Here is a 22,204-nt window from a genome sequence, read left to right as displayed (position 1 = left end):
CCACAAATGTTATGTACTGCTAGTGCTACTGTGCCACTACATCATTTTATGTGTTACTGTTTTGCTAAGATTATTGGTTACAATTTGTCTTTTTTAATTCTTGATATAGCTACTCCTGCTAATCCACCATCTGACAGGCGGGAGAGAGCAGCCAGGACCCTTTTGCTAGGTTGGTGGGACCTGTTTGAGAGAGGGGGGAATGTGGGAGTTGGGAAAATTGGATTCTTGGGGTCAGTGGTGGCTGGTGACATTTGAAAGTGGTGGGGCGTAAAAAAAGGGTCTAAATGTGTTTTGTGTCATAGCGAGCCTGATTGACTAAAGGGGAACTGCAGGACCCTCACGCCAAGGAAATTTTGAAGAACAAAAAAAAAGGCCCAAAGGATGCAGGTTAAACCACATTTCAGAAAACAAGAATATTTATAAAAGTAGGTAGGATATGTAGACTTGAAATAATTAAACACATTTAAAACTGTCCCATATCGTGCTTCATTCCTGCTTGCACCCCTGCCATCCATTTAGCCTGACTGCATTATTTTAAAAGAATAGGGAACATTGGCGTTAGCCGCCTGACCTTATTGCCAAAGAAAGATGAACTATATGTCACCTCAGGTCTCCATTAGGGCCAAAGATTGGGTGGCGAAAACAGTGACCAAGTCTCCATAACCACACTCTCTCAGATGCATTGAATTAGTTATATAGCGCCACTCATACCAGTGCAGGGTGTCTGAGCACTTTGCATCACACGCATATTACACACAGACATTCAATCATACATGTGTAAATCACTGTGTAGGAAATGTTACGTAAGCCAAAGGACTAAAAGTGTAGGAGTCACATGTCATCCATACTGGCAGGCAGCATAGTTTAAGAGTGCTTGGTGTGGAGAAGCACAAACTCAGAGTCGAAAAAGAAACAGCATAGTTGGGAGTTTTCTTTAATAATAAGAATCGATTTCTAGCCAAATTAACCCTTTTTGCAACATTGATCAATGTTCTGTACTTTGCAGTGTGTATGCAGTTCTAGGATGAAAGTTAATACCTCACTATTCTATATTAGGACTTTAAATTATACATTGCAAGTAACCTGCTGATCTGTTTACATCTGTAATCTACATGGTACACGTTCTCTGCAGCAGGCATATTAACCCTCTGCACTAAGTTAACCTAAGTCAAAACCACAACTATACAAAATGCTGATCTCTCTCTCCAGGAAGATAATTAATCACACCAGTTATCTTGACATTTCTGTGAGCCCTGGTAATTGCGGGGTGAAAGAAACGCTGCAGCAGGTGCTTCAAAGGCAGAATAAACTTTCAAACACGGCGCCCCCAGGATTCCAGCAGCCGGTGCGGTGGCACCGATCACACCGCCCTAAAGCCGGCCCTGACTGGCATTGATACGGCACCGGAGGGTCTAAAATAGTAATGAATGTGCATAACTATTTTAGGCCTAAGGAGGGCCTAAAATAGTTTTGTACATTCATAACTTCACAGTAACGGCCGGCATGATGGGGGTGGGGGTCGTCACGGGGGGTGGAGGCGGGTGGGTAAATTAAAGAATATTATAAAACTTACCATCCTCGTCCTGCAACATCTTCTGGATGCGTTTCAACTCCAGCTCCGTCCTGCAACACCGCAGCTTCTGGATGCGTCCAAACTGCCGCTCCCGCCGTCCTGAAGCTCTCGTCGTCATGTCGTCATCAATGAAAGGCAGCCTCCCTGCCTCCGCTCTGCCAATCACAACGCTGAGGCGCAGTGGAGAGCGCCCCAGCCGGGACCATTTTCACTATGTAGAGTGGGCGCCGTGGGCGGTGCTGCTCGAGGGCATGGGGGGAGTGGCTTGCCCACTGTTGTACATACGGACTGTTTGATCGGCCCCAGGGGGGACCAAACAGTCCCTATGCACAACAGTGGGCAAGCCACTCCCCCCTGCCCTCAAGCAGGACCGCCCACCCCCGATCAGGCACTTCTGCTTTCTCGCAGTGCGAGAAGGCAGAAACATAAATGGTAGTTATTACCATTTATGTTTCTGCCTTCTCGCACTGCGAGAAAGCAGGGGGGCGGCGCCCAAACGCCCCTATGGAGGAGCCGCCACTGCTTGGGGTTCTTGGGGAAAAAAATCCGGACATTTGTTTGTACAATTTGGACTTTTGTTGGACATTGGTTGGGGTTAGGGAGGGGTGGGCCAGGTGTTGTGGGCTTTTTATCTAGTTTATATTTGTTTGGGGAATACATTTATAGTTTTACACATGATGTAAATCTTTGATGGGGGTTACTCTTTCACTTCGCACTGTTTCCTTTGCAGCAGGGCTGCAGCCAGTTTTTGAAATCTGTAGATAGTGTAACACACCAACATATAGATGCGGTACCCTCACTTGTCCTACTACCCTCTCCTCCTAGTGCATGCAGTCTGCAGCTATATTAACCCCTATGGAATCGGAAGGGGTGTGTGTGTGAATTAATTTCCATAGTATATAGATTATTGCATCTTCAATAAATCCCCCACAGTTCTTCTCTAACCTGTGATTAGGCAAAGTGATGGCTGCATGGTGATCGTTTCCCAAGGTGCCATGGTGGTGGTAGTAGTAAACAGTGGCAGCATGTTAGTGGAATAGTTGAATACTAGTGAAAGCACCAGATTCTGCAGCGAGGTTCCACGCCTTCCTAGCCAGACAAACTGTAGAATGAGGAATTAATAATCATTGCAGGCAACTAATTAAATTGACATATTTAAAACTGACTTAATGCCGTTTTATATGCAATCTATGAAAAAAAAAATGAGACAGTCCCCTGAGGGAGACTAGAGTATGACTAGTAGTACACAAGAAGAAGTCTGCTGGGAGAACATGGCGGCCGCAGGCTAGGCGGTGCGCACGTCCGTGTCCGTGTCCTCGCTCCCGTCCTTACCACACCCGGCGTTTGTTGTGTCAGGTCGGAGGGTCACCAAGCGTGACTTCAGGATCTTCCTTGCTGCCAGATATCGGTCTTTTTCTCCGCTTACTTCTGACTTCTGTGCCGGCACTAGCACGTAACCGATGTGTCCCGGCACGGTTTCCCAGCCCCCTCAATCCGTGTTGCTGCCTCGCTGGCTTCGTGCAGCTGTGGAGCTGAGGCGCGGCCGAAGAGCGGCGGCTCGCGGCCTCTTCCGGGGGATCAGCGGCAGGGGCAGAACAAGTATTGCAGCGTTCTACAGTTCGTTTCCTCCTGCGGAGAGAACGGAGAGGACGGTGTCTACGGGGGACAGAGACGTCTCAACGGACTGGGAGGCAGCAGTTGACAAAAACTGCTCTGTGGAAGGCGTAAGTAGGGCAGGAGACACAGCCAAAGGCAAGGTGAGTGTTCCCCTGACCCTCGGTAAGCCTCAGTCCAAGAAACAAGTGGCGAAAAAGGCTATAAAGGGCAAAGTGAAGGGAAGGGGCCCCAGAGGTTCATTTAGTCAGCCAAGTTTGGGGGGGCTCTCTGGGCCCTCCGGGCAAGAACAAAGCTCTAATTTTGTGGCGAATGAAGACCCTGTGGAGGAGGAGGGTAGGCATAGCCTTAGTCAAAGGCGAGGGTTTAGTAATGTGGAGGCAGTTCCAAGTGCATATTCGTGTCGAGGACCCCAGAGAAGGGGCCCATTGGGAGGTGCAATAAAAGACCATACTCTAGGTCGCATCACCCCCTCATTGCGCTCATTCTTCAGTGTGCTGCCTCAGGTATTAGATATATACCCTCCTGTGGTTCCCACAATCCCGTCTCCCTCTCAAGTCATCACTATGACCGAAGCTTCCCCAGTCTCCCCGTCCTTTCCAGCTCCGGCCCCAGCCCCAGCCCCGACCCTTTTCTCAGGGGACGTAGCCAATATAGGGGAACAGCATACGATCGGTGAGGTCCTCGTTACTTCTCCCCCCAGAGCAGGCGACAAGATGAGTTTAGAAGCTGGTATATCGGGGGCCGCGAATTCCGCGGTTCCCCGCTCTCCTTTGCCTACCATTCAGAGTGAGATCGTAGTGGCAGGGGGGCTGAAGGGAGGGGAAATGTCACTAGAAGATATCCTCACTTCTGTGAGGGAAGAGATCAGGAACGGGTTTCAGGTCTCTAATGGAAATCAGAATGAGATTCGGGCGGCTTGCGAAAATTTGGAGAGGAAAGTCGACGGACTGTATGCAAGAACTGAATCTCTGGAGGGCTCGGTGGGGGTACTTAAGAGCACCTTGGAGTCCGCAGAGGCAAAGATTCAAGATCTCCATAAGGAAGGGGACGCTCTGCGGGAAAAGGTTGAATCTTTGGAAAATTACTCCCGTCGTAACAATCTTCGTCTCCTCAAGGTGCCGGAGGGTAAAGAAGGGGGGGACCTTAAATCTTTTGTTGTGTCCTTGTTAAAAGACTCTTTAAAACTAGACGAGACACCTGAGGCTTTGATGAAAGATATTCAGCGGATACATAGAGACCCTTTTCGGTTAAACCCCGGCAGAACTAAACCTAGGAAAATTTTGATTAACTTTAATACATATACCCTCAAAGAAACGATTTTAAACTTGGGATTGAAAGTTAAATCATTACAGGGCCCAGATTTCTCTTATGAAGTTCGGTCCGACCTCTCCAAATCTACCTTGGAGCGACAGTGGGAACTCGGCCAAAGGATGGACAAATTCAGAACATTAGGTGCAACGGTGCAAATGAGGTTCCCTGCGTTTCTGCGGATTATGTATAATAATAAAATGCACAACATTAGATCGCCAGAAGATGCGGATCAATTATTGGACTCTATTAAGGCCTCCATGGGCGGTCCTTAGTTGGTCGCTGTAATATTTGGAGTAATGACCGGTATCGGGTCAGCTCTTTTTTTTCAGATATATATCAGATATATATCGGATGTTGGATTATTCAAACTATTCTTCATATCTGGCCCTAGGGCTAAGGGAAAGAAAGGAGAGGGGAAAGCAGGGAAAGGAGGGAGAGGAAAAAGAGGGGAAGGTGAAAGGAGGGGAAAAAAAAAAATAATAATAATAATAATTAAAAAAATTATATATATACACTAATCTAGCTTTTCTACACTATTTGTAGGGGAGAAGAAACAGGAGTAGAAAAGAAGAGAAAAAAAACAAAAAAAACATACACATTATGTATATTACAGCAAAGCTAAAGATATAAGTTACAAGTTAAGAGTAGTTTCTTTCCACTTTTTCCAACATTATACTTTTTAATTCTTAATTTCTCCGACAAGCAGTCTTAGTTTCGTCGGGCGTGTAAGGGTGTGTGAGGGGGGGCGAGGACGGACTGAGGACGTCAAACTGGCTACACAGCTTGCCAGTCTAAGCTGGGAGGGGTTCTCTAGGGGTGGTAAGGGAGGGGACAGAGGGATGGGGGCACTGGGTGTAAGGGGGAAAGGGGGAAAGGGGAAAAAAGTAAAAACGGTCCTCAAAAGCCAACTTTCTTTGGCTGTTCTTTATGGGTAGGCGAGGGGGAGGCGTCATCACTTTACTTTCAGACCATTCTTTCTTCTGAGGCAGGGATTTGTGATGTAGGTTTGGCCAGCGGGTTGGGGAGGTCACAGGGGGCGAAAGGTCTGATATGAGCTCACTACATTTCTTATCCTGGAATGTCAATGGCCTGCGCGGGAAGGTTAGAGGAGACCGTATCTTACAATACTTAAGGGACTCTCCCGCACAGGTCATTGCCTTACAGGAGACACATCTTCTCAAAACTGAGATCACGGATATTTTAAAAAATCAGAAATGGATTGATAATTTTGTTGCCACAGACCAATCAGCAATTATAAGAGGGATTGTCTGTATTTTTAAAAAGAATGTAAATGTTAAAATATTAGAGCATAAGGAGGATCACAGTTGTAGATGACTTATGTTAAGAGCCTCATTAGGTGGAGGTATATATTCATTGATCACTTATTATGGCCCAAACCAAGACGATCCCTCGTATCTAGACCTTATTCGAAATCACTTGCTAAATGTAAATGACCCTATTATTTGGTGTGGCGATTTTAACGTCGTGCTGAATCCACAACTCGATAAGTCCCCAAACTCGAGGGCCAGTGTCGCTTCTAACTCTCGGCAAATCCTATTGTCAATAATGGCACAATTGGGTTTAGCCGACATATGGAGGGAGAGGGCGGGGAACAAATTGGGAGTTTCATTTCGGAATCTTAAATACAAGCACAGATCAAGAATTGATTATGCTCTGTTCAGCTATTGCCTTAAAGACTCATTAATGGAGATATCATATCTTCCCTCTCACCTCTCTGATCATTCAGCTATCTCTTTTACTTTGAAGTTAGGCCAGCGGTCAGGACATGTGTCTTGGTCATTCGACCGGTCCATCCTTCAGGATGAGGACGAAATTAGTTTTCTAATAGCTGAAACTAAGTTTTTTCTAGAAGTGAATCTAGACTCTACCTCAATTCCCATTGTATGGGATGCTCTGAAGGCATTTTGGAGAGGAAATATTACCTCTAGAGCCTCCCAGAGAAGGAAGTTATACAGGGAAAAGATTACAAACATAGAAGTTGAAATGAAATCTATTGAACAGCAACTCAGTACCTCTATAGTTTCAATTAGACAGCAAGAAAAACTAGTCCACTTAAAAAGACAATTGGAGTGTATTTTACAGGACAGGGTTGCTAGTAGATGGGAGGCAAGTAAAAATTCCCAGTTTGAGTTCGGGGAAGCAGCTGGGAGGATGCTAGCGTGGAAAATAAAAGCAGACCAAGCAAAAAAATATATTAGACAGATAAAGCTGGAAGGCGATCAATGTCCTCGTACTGCCACCCCTGATATAGGCAGAGCCTTTCAGGAATTTTTTCAGGCCATCTACAAAGATGATATTACTGATGATCCTTCTGCAAGGAACTCTTGGTTAGACAAAATATCCCTGCCAAGTCTCACCCAGCTTCAAAGCAGCTATTTGGATTCGGAAATGACTGAAACAGAGGTGAGAGAAGTTATTGGGCAACTTAAGTAAGGGAAGGCAGCTGGTACAGATGGCTTACCAGCAGAACTATATCGTGCCTTGTCCGAAGGTATAATTCCAACGTTGACGGTTTTGTTCAATAGTATTCTGTTAAAAGGGAACGACCCTCCCAAATCATGGAACGATGCCATCATAGTCCTGATACTTAAACCGGGAAAAGACCCGACTGAATGCGGATCATACCGTTCGATATCACTTCTCAACAACGATTATAAAATTTTCGCGGCCATCATGTCAGCCAGATTGGGGAAGGTCATAGCCTCAATAATCAATCAAGACCAAAAAGGGTTCATAAAGGGCCGCCAGTTGGTTGACCTTACGCATGATTTAGTCGGGGCAATTGATATTGCCTCTAGCCTCTCTCTGCCGTTAGCCACTTTCACGTTAGACGCAACAAAGGCCTTTGACAGGGTTAGTTGGCCTTATTTGACTGCGGTATTAAATAAATTCAATTTTGGTGAGAATTTTTGTCAAGTGATTTCTCTTTTGTACAAGGCTCCATCTGCTAGACTTTTGGTAAATAACACCCTGTCGGAACCTGTAAATATTACAAGGGGGACAAGACTGGGCTGCCCTCTTTCTCCCCTCCTTTTCAATTTGTATATTGAGCCTTTCGCTCAAGTTCTGCGGGAGGAAGTTAATATCCCCTCTTTTAAATACGAGGGGTGGGAAAGGAGGGTAGCTCTTTACGCGGACGACATTCTCATTTTTACAGTAGACCCGGTCTTAGCTTCTCCAACAGTAATTAAGTGTGCAGAAGAATTCGGACGGATCTCTGGATATGAGATTAACGCCAGCAAAACCGAAATTATGGTGTGGAATATAAACAATACATATTTTAATGTGACACCCTCAATGAGATATCTCGGTATCCACATCACCCAAGACGTGGGGAATATTGCACAGCTTAATTTGGATCGGGTCTTTAAAGATTGCCAAAAAAAACTAAAAGCGTGGTACTATCTTCCACTTTCTATACTTGGTAGAACTAATTTAGTTAAAATGGCTATCCTCCCCAAGTTTACTTTTTAATGTAATACTATTCCCCTAGCTTTTGACCCTAAACAAATAGACAAATTTCAGCGGGAAATTAACTCCTTCATCTGGAAGTACAAAGCCACTAGATTGACGTGGAAAAAATTGCGAAGGAGGAGGGAAAAGGGTGGGTTGGCACTACCTGATTTACAGTACTATGCTTGGGCTTTCCAACTATCTTATTCCCGAATGCTTTTGAAAGTGCCATCTAACTCTTCGACAGGTCTAATGTTTAAAGCCATGTTGGCTGGGGCGGATTTACCCTCTCAGGGATTTATGTTTAAGTTTGGAGACCAAAAGTTTTTTAAGAAGGTTAAATTAAAGTCTCTTCAATCTATGGCCAGTATCTGGGCTCAGATTAAAAAGAAAATAGGGCTGTCTTACTTTTCAAACTATGCCCCGGTGTGGGACTCCCCGGGTTTACCAATGTGTTTGAGGGATGGGTTGGCGTCCCCCCTGAAACATGCCGGTATTGTAAGGTGGGGAGAGTTGTTGGTAAACGATGCACTGCTGACATGAGATGAACTAAGCGATAAGGTTGGCCCTGAGCTATCAAGATTTAAATATATGCAGCTTGAGAGTTGGGCTCGGGCTCTAGCTAGGAAAGCTGTCCCGCTGGGTAAATTTAGTAATTTGGAACAACAGCTTGTCGTTAGGCAGGCGGGCGGCAAAGAGGTGGCTTTTTGGTATTGGAGCATTTTGGAGGAGGTGGATGGGGATTTTAGCCTCCCTGATCAACTATGGGGAGAGGAGATGGGGCGACAGTGTGAGCAAATATGGCTTACTTCACTTACCATCCTACATAGATTAGTCAAACCTGCGTGGTTAAGGCGTAACCATCTATTCACCGTTCACCGTGCTTATCTCTCTCCTTTAAGACTATCAAAATTCCAGCCAGGAAAGAGATGTAACAAGTGTAACCTCTTGGATGCTTCAGATACACATATGTTTAAGGACTGCCCTTCTATCTATACTTTCTGGGAGAAAATAAAGGACACACTGGACACTATACTTAATTGCTCCGTGCACATTACTCTGTCATTGGTTATCTTTGGCATAGATGAAAATATATTGGGTCAGGCAAGATCTTTTCTTTTTTATGCTATTCTCCTGGCAAGGCGCCAAATATGTAGGTTTTGGGTAGATGCCGTACCTCCATCAGACGGCGATTGGCTTACATCCTTATACAATACATCTAAGCTGGACCTGGCTAGAAGTGTCAACCAAAAAAATGTGGCCTTTTGGGACCTTCTGTTAAACTGGTCATAGGAACGCCGGGGTTTTTTTTTTTTTTTCTTTCCCCGGGTCCTATGATTATGCCTTGGTTACTCTTTGGATCTTGAACGCCGGTCTCATTGTTCAACGATTCGCCCCACCAGGCTGAACAGATTCTTCGATGGAGTAATTAAGCTAACTAGCTTCCCTCACCATGGAGTTATCTTCTGCCATTTTGTGAATTGTGTCCTGGTATGCGAGTTAGCCCGAGAACCTGAGTTGTTCTCTTAGCTCGCGACACACTAGGTGGCTGGTGATTCTTATAAGAGGGTTAATGGCAAATGAGGACAAAAAAAAAAGAAGAAGCCTGCCAAATGAGAAACCATGATAAGCAATGCTAAAGTAAAATACATCAGAATGGTGGGCTAGTACAAGTTACAAACTGAAGTCGACTCGAGCTTTGAAGTGGACAAGCATAACCTTTAGTGCTGGAAGGATGATGCTGGCAATTATGATGGATTGTGTTCCTCTGGAAAAAAGTTGAATATCGAATACTGTGCAAGGGTGGGCAATCTAATATATATAATATTGCCAGTGTGGGATATTCTTAGAGCACAAGAAGAGTTGGTGTTGCATTCTCCACATCCGCCCCAGCACCTGTGTGATCAATTAATGGTGTAACTTTTATTTAGTCACACCTCAATAAATCACAGCCTGGGGTAAGAGGGTTAGGTGTTCAATGAATGGATAGGAAGGGGGTTTTGAGGGAAAGGTTTGACAAAGACAAACACTACACAAGGACAACACATTCATAATGACAGCCGACCATCATAAATCTGTTATGGGAGGAAAAGGAAATGCATGCAATTGATAATGATGAGTATTAGACCAATACAGGTAAATCAAATTGTCTGTCTGCCCCCAGAGAGACCTAAGTTACATTATGTTCTGTTGTACTGTGCTTTGAAAGACAGCAAATAAAATGTAAATATCTGTAGGAGTCAAATAAACAAACATAAACAACACACACAGTTGTAAGGATTGAAGAGAAAAAAATGATACTGTATTGCCAAATTGGGAGTTGCATCTCTACATTCCTCTTGGACTGTCTGTCATTCTTGGGTGCATGGTGGATGCGGTTTGGTAAGGTAAGTGTGAGTTGTTTTTCCAGTATGACGCAGGGTAAGGGGCCTGTAGATGGAAAAACAAAAATGAAATTGAAGATTCAAGGAGAAAAGTTAAACTGCATAAGGAGTGCAACAAGAAGACTTTCAGAGGCAGCATGGATAAATCATGTCTGTTTGTGGCATGATTTCATCTTCTACTGTGCATAGTGTTTCATAAAACTGATGGGACCCCTTCTTTAACCCTCTTAGCTTTTGGTTTGCAGACTAAAAGCTTTCCATGTTTATTACCCCTTTATAATATTTTTGTTTTAGTCTAAGTAAGACATACTCTCTCCCCTGTTAGTGTCTATGGGCTAATCTGCACTCAAGTGTTGTTGGCTTACACCACACTTCGGATCATTTATGAACGTATGCTCATTTACTTACCTGCACTGCCAGCTCGAGGTGCTTTTCTTTCCTATTGTTGTTAGCCTTGACTGAAAAGGAGCTCAGGATTCTCCTATTGAGTTCCATAGGGTATAAAGTCCTTTTTCTCCCTTGTTGTTTCCTGTTTGAAGTGTGTAATATTTCCATTTTATTCTGTTCCCTTTTGTTTTCACTGTGCACAAGACTATCCCTCATTCTGCAGGTGTTAATGGTACTCAAACATGCTGGGAGTTATTCAGTTGCATAAATTGGTGTATGGTCAGACGGTTATTGTACCCCTATTTGTGAGGTGTTTATTCAACTCATGATCTGTGAGGTAAAGACCTGCCAATTAAAAAAAGCCTATATGGTACTTCTGCACCCTTACCCCACCAAACTTCCGCTTCCAAAAAAAAGTTGTTACGGCCAATGTCCTGAGGGTTTTTTTACACCCCTTAATAGATGCCAGCTTTTAAAAGGTTCCTAAGATGACATCAAAGTCTACTCTTTGCAGTGGTTTCCAGCTTGGTTTCCCTGCCACCGTGTGGTATTCGCTCCTCACCAAGTGACCATGTGACTAAAGCCAATATCATGTGACACATAGTGGCACTGTGTGAGTTGGCAGCTCTGGAGGTACCTGAAAAGGGCCAAGGAGTGTGTATGATTTATACAGCACTGCAATATATGAAAATGTTACTTTATGTGTCTGTCTAGCCCATCAAATGTCTATAACGCCTATTTCCCCCTGCCGTACTCTGCTATCTCAGGAAAGGAATCCTATTAATTCAAACGTTTGCTCTGATCTGTCAATGGGATTGTCATTTACCAGACTGGGGTCTCCCTCATGATAATTTATTTTTTGGGGTTTCTATGATGTTAGAGATTGTCGGTTATTGAAAGCCAGTACTGGGTGTAAACTGAAGCCACTGTCAAGGAGCAGTTCCCCAGAATCAACCTGAGTGCCAGAGCTCTGACGCTAATATCTAAACTTAAATCTTCCACAGTCCTGAATGTGTTTGGCATTAAGATAGCCACACACACTTTCTTTTAAGTACTGCAGGAAAAATACTGTTTGGGAAACCACCTTGATCTAAGGTTCTGCCAATCCCTCTTAACCAAGTGGGTTTCTTTCAACAAGCAGATCTGACTGCTGGGATCCCTCAGCAGGGAGCGAACGTCCAGCCTCTTCATCTTGACTTGCCCCTCACATTCAAGCTTGTAACCTTAATCTCCCCGATAGGGCACCTTCAGATATGTGCAATGTGTACAATAGCCTTGGGCTATTGGGCATTTTCTTCCTCACTCCTACTTTCATAATCTGGTTGTAGTAAGCAGGACGGAGAAATGTCAAGTGAGATAGGTTTTTCCAAGACTTTATTTCCGTAACACAGCTTTACAATCACCGTGCTATGCAGTCCCCCAGCACCTTCCCAACCTTCACCCGCAGGATTCCATCTCGCACCTTCCAGCCCAAGATTCCACTTAATTCTCCCAAAAGAGTTCCAAGCAATAAATATACCAATACATATACAACACATCTTTCTTTTTTACAAGATATACTAAAAACAAACAAGGACTAGAAGGAAACAACAATGATATATAAATTAAATATAATACAGTGAAAATCCATAAGAACATACTAATAATAATTTTGCAGCTTACTATGAATCAGCTATGCCCATAATCTATTGTTAAACACAATATCCTTTTTTTTCACACTTAGCATTACATAATCTTTGAATTTTACAGGAACTTCTCTGTTTCTTACAATTTTACACTGCATCAAGTCACAAGAAACATCCCTCCCTGAATCACAAAATTCATCAGTCACACCTTCCGGTAACATAGAATTTCCAACTCCATCCCTCAGCACATCATTCCCAAGATCCAAAAACATATTACTCTCACAACTATACTCTATTTTTTTTTATTTTTTTTTATTGAGCAGAGCAAGAGGTAGATAGAGAAAAACATCGCAAAGTACGATTAGCATTCAATTCATAGATAGTATGACTTTAAAAATGTCAAAATACAAGGAAACAGAAAACTAATGGAAAGTGCAATGTGCCTAGTACATATCAGAAAAAGTGCATATACGCAAAAAAACACTGAACATGAATAATAGCAATAGTATTGCAATGAAAACCTTCGTTAACTGATAAAAATCAATACAGAAACGTACATTAAGACAGTTCATCACTTCAGTGGTACAAAATCTATAAAGTGCTAAGTGCATTCCGAAGACAGTAAATCACTTTGAATTGAAAGTGTAATATGCCATGTACAAATAGCAAAAAATACAGTACTCTAAACCATTAAAGTGCAGGTGCGAGACATGGCTAATTACAGAAATATTGTAATCAAGAGAATTCAGCATCATAACAACCACAATAAAAAGCCGATTTCGAATGATTCACCACTTCCAGTATTTAAAATATAATAGCAAAAAGTGCAAGTGCATTCTTAGCGAGCAAAAAAAAAAAAAAAACACAAACAAAAAAGGAGATTCACTTTCAAATGGGAATCGGAAATGGAGAAGACCACTGAATATATCACTTCCAAAATGCATTAACTATTAAGTCTTCTCCAAAATTTCAAAAAACTTCCAATTTCGCTCATATTTTTTTACAGCTCCAACCCTCCTGGCATAGGCCTCCTCGAATTTTTTAACCCTTTTCATTTTATTAATCCATTTCAAATGGGAGGGGGCTTCATTAGATCTCCAATTTTGCAAAATTAAAGAACGAGCTACCGCACAAGCAATAAAAATAAAAACTCTTTCTGAGTTAGACAATTGTAAGTCTCCCTTGCAATAGCCAAAAAGTACAGTCTCGGCTGCAATCGGAATAGTGTTTCCGGTTGCACGCTCAATATCCATAAAGATTGCTTCCCAAAAAGACCTCAGACCGGGACATACAAAAAAAATATGGTGCCAACCACCTTCCCCAGGTTTGGTGCACCGAAAACACTTATCTTCTACGTCAGGAAACCTTTTACTCAAAGTGGAAGGTGTTAAATAGGCCAGCCACCTTGAGAGAAAGGCCATCCTCTTATAATTGGCAGCACGCAGTGCTCTGCCACCGGAGTGGCAGATCCACTCCCACTCCCTTTCGGATACACTGCAGTCAGTCTCCCGAAGTATTTTTTCCAGATGTTTCTGGATTAAAGGAGGGTGCATTTTTTTAATGTATCAACTTATACCAGTTGCCTATCCCGCGTAGTTTGGCTCCATAAAGGGCAGTTGACAAATGATTGGGAGATTCGGTTATACCTCCATTACTTCTCAACCAGGAGACTAACCGAAGATATTCAAAATAGGCCGGTTTCCAACGAGCCCCTATCCTGGCCAACATTTCCTGCCAGGAAATCGGTCTATTCTGTATTATAAAATGTCGCAATTCGGTTAATCCAGAATTCTCCCATACATTAATATGGCTAGCTTGTAACTGGAGGCCGAGGCCGGCACATTCTCTTAATTTGAGGTATTGAAAACCAGTCAGATTCATGTCCCTAAAAATTGCCTGGAGTCTAAAAAGGGAGTCCTTTAAAGTTTTATATCGACATTTCTTAGGAAGCTTGGCAGTTTTTAAAAACACTGGAGTGGATGAACCGATTTCTAGCAGCATTCTATCAATGAAAAAAGTATCTCTACCGGAGCAAGATCCTAACAGTCGAGATACTAAATCGAGAAGGGCGGCCTCATAATATGATCTAATATGTGGGAGTGCGAGTCCCCCCTGATCTATTGGTAGTTGTAAGATATTCAATCTAACCCTGGGGGCTTTCTTTTCCCAAATAAATTGTCTGAGAAGCGTATCTATTTCCCTAAAAAATACTTGATTGATTTTAATAGGGACATTGGAGAATAAAAAGATCAAAAGAGGAAGTATCGACATTTTAATCAATGATACTCGCCCTACTATCGATAATGGAAGAACTGACCATTGATCCAGTAATTTTGTTATTTTTATCTTCATTCTTAAATAATTTAGATCATATAATTGGGAAAACTGAGAGGAAACATAGATCCCGAGGTATCTTATGGGGTCAGTCCTGGATGCCTGTGATTTTAAAGAACTGGGGAATACGTCAATATCCGTGTTCAGGGCAAGAACTTCAGTTTTATTTGCATTGATTTTGTAGCCACCTATTCTTTCAAACTGAAAGAATTCACCCAAGACCTCCTCGAAATTGATCCTGTTAGGGGCCAGATATAAAATAATTTCATCGGCAAATAGCTTAAGTTTGGACATATCAGGAATTGGGGGATGGATAGCAGCATTGTTTCGAATTCTTAAAACCAGGGGTTCTATAAAAAAAGTAAAGAGTAAAGGAGAGAGAGGACAGCCTTGTCTCGTTCCACGCTTAATTCGTAACGTTCCTGCACAGGTGGCATTTATTACAAGCTTAGCAGTTGCATCCTGATAAATATTATTTAGCATTCCCACAACATTTGGCGGAAAACCAAATTGATCCAAAGTAATAAATAAAGTTTTCCAATTTACAAGGTCGAAAGCTTTTTCTGCATCGACCATTACGATACTTGCTGGAATGCGATTTAAATTAAAATACTCTAAAGCTTGTATTAAGAATTGGGTATTGGCAGCCATTGATCTACCCGCAATAAAACCCGTTTGATCTCTATGAATGACCTCCTGAGCAGCTGGTAGTATACGGTCGGCCCATACCTTCATTAATAATTTATAATCGGAATTTAAAAGACTTATGGGCCGATACGAATTCATGTCATCAGGATTTTCATCTTTTTTAACGAATGAGATTATAATCGCTTCTTTGAATTCGCACGGGACCTGGCCTCCTTCTCTTATAAAATTAAACAAGTTTTTAAGAGGGACAAGTAGTTCCTCTGAGAAAACTTTGAAAAACTCGATTGGAAAGCCATCTTGCCCACAAGCTTTTGATCCCGCAGTTGATTTAATAGCTGCTAAAATTTCACCTACCTCAACTTGACTTTCTAAATTAAGAACCCGCTCTGAGGATAGCTGAGGGAGATCTAGAGTTGAGAAATACTCTTCAATTGAGTTACTCTGTATTTTGTATTCGGTGGAATATAACCGGGCATAATGATCCAAAAAAAGTTGAGCAATTCTAGGGCTGTCGACAACTTCCAAACCAGTAGAGGGATCTAATATTTTTATTATTGAGGCTGATTCCTGTTTCTTTCTTATAGAATTTGCCAGGAGTCTGCCGATCAACTGGCTCTCCTCATAGACCCTCTGTTGGAATAATTGAGAGTTGCAAACCTCTTCGATGGTAAAGAAGTCTTTCAATGCCATTTTGGCCTGGTCAAATTTGTTGGGAAGAGACTGTAGTTGAAGGGCATACTCTCTCTCAAGTTCTAGCTGTAATTGAGCTATCTTATCCCTTCGGTCCTTAGATTGGGCAGTTGTGAAAGCTATTATTAGACCCCGGGCTGTCGATTTAAAACCCCCCCATACAGAGAAGGGGGAAGCAGTATTATCGTTGATCCGGAAGTATTCCCCAATCCATACCCTGAAATCTTTTACCCATTCCTCATTCTGTAATAGAAAGCGGTCCAGCTGCCACCTGGGTCGTTCCCTGTTTTCTCCATTAATTTTAATTTCTAGATTGATATAGGCATGGTCAGAGAAAGGATTGCATCCTATACCTGCTTCAAGGATCTGGAGAGACCTGGAGCTAAGGAAAAAATCTATTCTGGATGCAGTGTGAAAGCGATGTGAATCAAAAGTAAAAAATTCTCTCTCTGCGTTCCTTTCCCTCCAGCCATCCACCAATTGGAGGCCCTCAATAATGGTTTCCAGAGCTTTTTTAGTGCTCGGTTTTAATTGACCCCTCTGTTTGTTTGTCGTATCTTTACTTGGATCCAATATAAAATTAAAATCTCCTCCGAGTATCATCTGCCCCGGGACACCAGATAATAAATTGAAAATTTGAATCAATGGAGCCTCATCATCGAGTATAGGGCCGTAGTAATTAATTAAGTTTAACCTCTTCCCATAAAGCTTTACTGCAATCCAAATCCATCTTCCCTTCAAATCTCTATGAACTTTTAGGACCTCCCACGGAAGCTTATTTGAGAGATAGATTGCAACGCCCCTTGCTGCTAAACCTGAAGATGCAAAGAAGGCTTTCGAGAAAGTTCTGGGTATAAACAGCTTGGGGTTGTTAGACTTTAAATGGGTTTCTTGAAGAAAAAGGATTTGAGGGCATAATGAAGCTAACCATCTGATTAAGGCGCCATATTTTTTTTTATTCAGTATGCCGTTTACATTGGCCGATAGAATCTTGAATCTATTGAACTCCCTAGCCATCTATCCGTCTATTTATGACCAATTCTCTACCTTGTTTTACCATATACATTCTAATCATAACCTTGCTCAAAAAACCTCTTGCTCTATTTTTTCCCTCTTTACCATAAGTATACTCTCCAACTGCCTTTTGAATACAGAAATTCTCCTCAGGTTCCAAATTTTCCGCCCTCCACACGCAAAACTTTGCTGAAAACCTCAATCACTCTCATGGGGTTTGACCACCTGGCTAACCCCTTACATGCCAACGTAGAAATCTTTTTTCTCACCAGATCCCTGATTTTTACACTAAACATGCTGAACCACTTCTTTTAGAAGAGCAAACCATCATCTTTTGGTGCGCCTCAACTCACTCTTGAATCTAACCACAATCAACTGTTACATCATAACCATTTTTCCCCCTAAGCCACCATTCATAAGCTTAATTTCAGGTTTACTCTCTTAACTCTTCAAATGGGGACATTCTAATACCTGAATTCTGAGAAGTTATGTATGACAACAATTTAGCCTGTAATGCCTTCCTTCAATGTAGTCCACTTTGTGTCGCTATCTGAATAGATTCCTTGATCACTCTATTAAATCTTTACACCTGACCCTTGGTCTGGGGAATGTAATTGGACACTCTCTTCTGCACCACCCCACACCTAGCCAAAAAACTCTTGAAGTCTTTACTCGTTAACTGGGAACCATTGTCTGATACCAGTTCTTCAGGCGATCCCTTTCTTCAAAAAAATGTCATCCAAAAACTCAATGATATAATGAGAATCTACTTTCTCACACATCCTTACCCCTGGCCTTTTTTTGAGAAATCTATTAAAACAGAGGAAGCAGATTTCTTAGGCAACTCAACAAACAGACCAAGAATATAGATTCCAAACTTCCTCCATGGACCTTTAGCTAACTCCACTGGCTCCAATTCAACAACACAAATGTGTGACTAACGGAACACAGCACACAAGATTGTTCAATTGGTTCAATATTTTTTATACACAAATTGTCCAACATTGTTTTTAAATTCTCCAGACAGGCTAAAGGCACCTTTCTTGCCTGACCTGAACTGCTCCATCCGCAAGAATTATTTTTTGTTTCTCCCCACTCAAATTATCCTAACTTTTCACCAAAAAATCAGGGTGCGATAACTTCAGGTAAGTTACAAAATTAGAGCCGTGCATCTCCAACATTACTACATACACATGGGGAAACGCATTCAGGTCCAGACTCAGCCCCAATTCCTGCTGATGTGGCCAAACCAAAAGAATCCCCTTTTTTGCCACATACATTTTTGCTCTTGTTCCTCTCCAGTTAAACTCCAAATCAGCCCAAAAAAATCCTTCTAAATCAATTTTATGTCCAGAGTGTCCACCTGGTTGAACATCAGGGGATAACAATTGTCTTCTTTCCTATAACTAGCAAAACACAGATTTCCCAATAATTCTATACAATGAGCATGACTCTACCATTACATTAATTTCCTTCCCATCCATTTTAAGAATAGATTTAGGAAGTCTTCTACAGTCACACAAACAATTGACTGTAAATAATTAAATGAATATTTTATACATCTTCCCCACATTCCTCACTAGTCACACAACTGACTTATGGACACACTGGCATTACACACTGTTCCAAAGTGTCACTTTCTTTTTATTTTTTTTACATTTCAGACATAAATATTATCTATTGCTGGACAACCTTTGAAATTTACTACGTGGAAGGAACGTCCACATCTGAAACACACTGGACTAGTCTTCCTCTCAAATGCTCTGTTGTCAGAATCTTTCCTGTTGTTGACATTGGAATTGTTCCTGATAACATTAACCTCACTTTCTTATGTCACTTGGTTTGATGGAATGCCCTCTAATCTCACTTACAAATTTCTCAGATTGCTCTATACCTTTAGCAATATCAATAACGACATGTAAAGTTGTTTGAGCACTAAGCCATGACCTTTCTTGAATCTTGCTTTTTGGTTTCATCATAATTTGGTCTTGTGTAACCCGGTCAAAAGTGATAGGTTCAAACTCACAAAATCCTGGCTAATACACATAAAGCGACTTCCAAAGGGGTAGATTGTGGAACTACTTTATTCCCATACCCTCTGAGCAATGTTTAAGTCTTGCCAACTTTCTCTGTGCCGGGCAATCCTCCTCTTCCAAAACATTCACATAAACTAAAAACAAAATAGGATACCAAAGCTCCCATTCCATTGGAGGTTCATCTGCCATTTGTAATAAAGCAGGAGGAGCTGCAATTTTGAGTGTATTATAAAGAAACTGATACATTTTAAATGTAATTTACACTAGGATGAGGAGAACAATATTTCAAATCAGACTATTTCCAGTTGAAAAATAAAACCCCCTTCAGTATACTCCATTTCCCGTAAAAACCATGGTTGCTGATATGAAATTCACCAATCCAAGATGACCGCAGCTGATAGGACAAAATGTTGACTGCAGCATAGAGTACAGTTGCTGCGATGGCTGTTGTTTGGGTTCCCAAACCAAGATGGCCAACTATTACTATAGAATTCAAAATAGTGTAAGATTGCTGCATTCTCAAGACCTGCTCAAATTAAAATGGCCGCTGCCTAATTGGTATGCTTCCCCAAGAGTCAATATCGCAGCGTAACCATGCATCCCCAGCAGCTATCTAAAATGGGCGCATCCAGATTGAAATGATTCCCAAAAGTTAAAATGGCCACTCACAAACAATGCATGCATTGTGCATCACCTGTTTAGCACGTATTTCTCTAGGCCCTGGGTCACAGCAGAAAACAACGCACTTCAGTATATGCGGTCGGCTTACTTAAAACAACTGAGCCCCTCCAATCCCTCAACTTGGAGGAAAAATGTCCATTAAACTAATGCCAGCAGGAAAGCACTCGCCAGAAGGAGAAGATGAACGCTGCCTGGTTCACTTCGTAGCTCATCACAAAGCAGGAGGTAAGGGGGACGGAGAAATGTCAAGTGAGATAGGTTCTTCCAAGACTTTATTTCTATAACAGAACTTTACAACCAACTTGCTCCGAAGTCCCCCAGCATCTCCCCAACAGTCACCCTAAAGATTCCATTCTACACCTTACATCCCATGATTCCACTTAATTCTCCCAATAGAACGTTACCTCATTGACGCTCCAAGCAATACATTTACCAATACATATGCTACACTTGCATTTTGAGCTTGACATTGATTTTGTCTCTTGTTGTTTAAAGGACCTAAACCCCCCGCCCCCCACTCAACAACCACCCCACTTAGGACGACATCAGAATTGACCAAAATGAGCATCAGATTGTGACACCCGATTAGATAAACTGAGTTGGTGAGTCAGGATCACCCTCCCTTTCTCTGCTTACTGTCTCGGTTCCTTCTCTTATGGGGTCTCAACACATAGTACTACTCAGGGGTGAAAGCTCAACGGGGTTCTGCTTTCCATTGAAAGTTTCACTGAGGCCTAAAACCTTGCAAGCTTCTGTAAGTTTATGTCGGACATCCAAGTTTGACAATGTCCTGTACCAATCTAAATGGGTGGCCCATCGTCATTTAGTGTCTTTGTTTCTCAGAAAGTCTGTAACTATGCAAAAATCATTGCAGACTGAAAAAAACTCTTGGAAGATGGCAATATTACTTTCCAAAAATGTAATCATACAAGGTTTCTAGCTGTCAACAATAATTTTTCTTTTCTGTCTTAAGTAGTTCATGCTGGCCCATATGTCTGTTTCTTCATCCTCCTCTTGTGCAATGAGTGCAATCCAGTACTGCCTTCTTCATTTAGCCCTGGCAGGAAGTGTTTAAAAAGTCTATTTGCATATGATTCAATGGCACTCAGCTCTGCAGTCCAATACCTGATGTATGTTCTGCATTTTTTACCTTTTTCCAGGTCTTCCAAGTGTGTTTTCAGGTCCACTGTTTGATCTCTCAGCATAAGTACTCATGTGAGAGGGTTTCTATCTCCTCTTCCCTTTTATCGCCGTAATACTCCAGGGCTGCAACTTACTTTCCCAACTCCATCTTGTCCTACCTGAGACCTTGTATCTAATTCACCCTTAAAAAGTTCTTCTATGAAAGATCTGGTTACTAGGTCTTACGGTGCTTGTGTTTCATGCAATGTCATGCCTTCCTTGGATGGGGGACTGTTGTGTGGCTTTGACCACTGTGTCCTGCAATTGTGAGCTTGATCTTGATGAGATACCTTTGTGTGTGGGGGCCTTGGGTCAAACGTGTTCAGATCAGCTTTTAATTTATAATCAAGTTTCAGCTCTTTCATGCCCTCTTTGACGAGGTCACTGACAGTTCACAGGCACGATCTTCCAAATTCTCAATGTGTTTACATCTAATATTCAGGGATAGTGATGTATGTTTTCAACATTGTAACACAGCAGCAGCACACTAACATTACTGCAAATAATCTCTGTGACACCCTCTCAAGTCTGAAACGTAGGGTCCTGTTTTTATCTAAAAGAAACGTTTTTTATGGATATTGCATGAAACATAAACACATTTCTGTGCAAAATGTCTGTAATAGGCACTCACACATCACCCATATTAAAAAGAATTGAAAGCATATCCGTATTTAAAACAATCTGTTTAAGAATTATTCAAGGTTATCAGGGCAAGACTCTGCAGAACAGAGCCAGCTCTATTAGGGGGCCCCCTGAAAGGCTGGGGCCCTGGGCCAGAGCCACTCTGCCCATGCCTTAAAACATCTCTGTCGCATCTGCCTTATCACAAATGTCAGAGAATTTAATGCACTTTTAATAAGGTGATGGGAATATCCATCACATTCATGACAGAGTAACCAGTCTGTCAAACATTTCTTGTTCTTTGTATTCTGTTCCTTTCCATGGCTCGTCAGTGTTTCGTAAATCAGGAGGACATCACACCTTCTCTCTCTCTTTCCAAATGTCTCTTCTAATGCAGAACTGAGTCTGAGATGTTTGTGTGTTTTTTTTTTAAATCACATTTTTTCCTTAGCAGGCTGTTAGCTATAAGTTTTTTAGATAGCGTCTTTCTGGACTACAGGCATGCCTCCCCTGATTTTGTGGTCTCCTGTTATCTCTACTGGATATGCTCTGTACTTGTGCCATTGCCACCCGTTAAAAACCCTACTTTGTCTGTACCTATCTGCTAGATTGCTAAATACACAATAC

At 42.0% G+C, this 22,204-nt stretch overlaps 1 protein-coding gene across 1 annotated transcript in view; it reads left to right on the top strand.

Moving 5' to 3' along the window:
• The window catches only part of LOC146855203 (glioma pathogenesis-related protein 1-like), a 1,108,037-nt gene that overhangs the window by 281,363 nt on the left and 804,470 nt on the right, over nucleotides 1–22,204 (top strand). The gene's annotated exons all lie outside the window — the stretch shown is intronic.

This window comes from Triturus cristatus, chromosome 4_1 (genome assembly GCF_964204655.1).
Source record: "Triturus cristatus chromosome 4_1, aTriCri1.1, whole genome shotgun sequence".
NCBI lineage: Eukaryota > Metazoa > Chordata > Amphibia > Caudata > Salamandridae > Triturus > Triturus cristatus.
This window is presented reverse-complemented; position numbering and strand designations above follow the sequence as displayed.